Here is a 2,184-nt window from a genome sequence, read left to right on the forward strand (position 1 = left end):
CCTTCTATTTCTATTTTTTGGAACAGTTTCAGGAGAATAGGAATTAGTTCTTCTTTAAATGTTTGGTAGAATTCCCCCAGGAAGCCATCTGGCCCTGGGCTTTTGTTTGTTTGGAGATTTTTGATGACTGTTTCAATCTCCTTACTGGTTATGGGTCTGTTCAGGCTTTCTATTTCTTCCTGGTTCAGTTGTGGTAGTTTATATGTCTCTAGGAATGCATCCATTTCTTCCAGATTGTCAAATTTGTTGGCGTAGAGTTGCTCATAGTATGTTCTTATAATTGTCTGTATTTCTTTGGTGTTCGTTGTGATCTCTCCTCTTTCATTCATGATTTTATTTATTTGAGTCCTTTCTCTTTTCTTTTTGATAAGTCTGGCCAGGGGTTTATCAATCTTATTAATTCTTTCAAAGAACCAGCTCCTAGTTTCGTTGATTTGTTCTATTGTTTTTTTGGTTTCTATTTCATTGATTTCTGCTCTAATCTTTTGATTTCTCTTCTCCTGCTGGGTTTAGGGTTTCTTTCTTGTTCTTTCTCCAGCTCCTTTAGGTGTAGGGTTAGGTTGTGTACCTGAGACCTTTCTTGTTTCTTGAGAAAGGCTTGTACCGCTATATATTTTCCTCTCAGGACTGCCTTTGTTGTGTCCCACAGATTCTGAACTGTTGTGTTTTCATTATCATTTGTTTCCATAAATTTTTTCAATTCTTCTTTAATTTCCTGGTTGACCCATTCATTCTTTAGAAGGATGCTGTTTAGTCTCCATGTATTTGGGTTCTTTCCAAATTTCCTCTTGTTATTGAGTTCTAGCTTTAGAGCATTGTGGTCTGAAAATATGCAGGGAATGATCCCAATCTTTTGATACCGGTTGAGACTTGATTTAGGACCAAGAATGTGATCTATTCTGGAGAATGTTCCATGTGCACTAGAGAAGAATGTGTATTCTGTTGTTTTGGGATGAAATGTTCTGAATATATCTGTGATGTCCATCTGGTCCAGTGTGTCATTTAAGGCCTTGATTTCCTTGTTGATCTTTTGCTTGGATGATCTGTCCATTTCAGTGAGGGGAGTGTTAAAATCCCCTACTATTATTGTATTCTTGTAGATGTGTTTCTTTGATTTTGTTATTAATTGGTTTATATAGTTGGCTGCTCCCACGTTAGGGGCATCGATATTTAAAATTGTTAGATCTTCTTGTTGGACAGTTCCTTTGAGTATGATATAGTGTCCTTCCTCATCTCTTATTATAGTCTTTGGCTTAAAATCTAATTGATCTGATATAAGGATTGCCACTCCTGCTTTCTTCTGATGTCCATTAGCATGGTAAATTCTTTTCCACCCCCTCACTTTAAATCTGGAGGTGTCTTCGGGTTTAAGATGAGTTTCTTGTAGGCAACATATAGATGGGTTTTGTTTTTTTATCCATTCTGATACCCTGTGTCTTTTGATTGGGGCATTTAGCCCATTAACATTCAGGGTAAGTATTGAGATATATGAATTTAGTGCCATTGTATTGCCAGTAAGGTGACTCTTATTGTATATTGTCTCTGTTTCTTTCTGATCTACTACTTTTAGGGTCTCTCTTTGCTTAGAGGACCCCTTTCAATATTTCCTGTAGAGCTGGTTTGGTATTTGCAAATTCTTTCAGTTTTTGTTTGTCCTGGAAGCTTTTAATCTCTCCTTCTATTTTCAATGATAGCCTAGCTGGATATAGTATTCTTGGCTGCATGTTTTTCTCATTTAGTACTCTGAATATATCATGCCAGCTCTTTCTGGCCTGCCAGGTCTCTGTGGATAAGTCTGCTGCCAATCTAATATTTTTACCATTGTACGTTACAGACTTCTTTTCCCGGGCTGCTTTCAGGATCTTTTCTTTGTCACTAAGACTTGTAAATTTTACTATTAGGTGACGGGGTGTGGACCTATTCTTATTGATTTTGAGGGGGGTTCTCTGAACCTCTTGAATTTTGATGCTTGTTCCCTTTGCCATATTGGGGAAATTCTCTCCAATAATTCTCTCCAATATACTTTCTGCTCCCCTCTCTGTTTCCTCTTCTTCTGGAATCCCAATTATTCTAATGTTGTTTCGTCTTATGGTGTCACTTATCTCTCGAATTCTCCCCTCGTGGTCCAGTAGCTGTTTGTCCCTCTTTTGCTCAGCTTCTTTATTCTCTGTCATTTGGTCTTCT

The sequence above is a fragment of the Lutra lutra genome, chromosome 7, assembly GCF_902655055.1.
Source record: "Lutra lutra chromosome 7, mLutLut1.2, whole genome shotgun sequence".
NCBI lineage: Eukaryota > Metazoa > Chordata > Mammalia > Carnivora > Mustelidae > Lutra > Lutra lutra.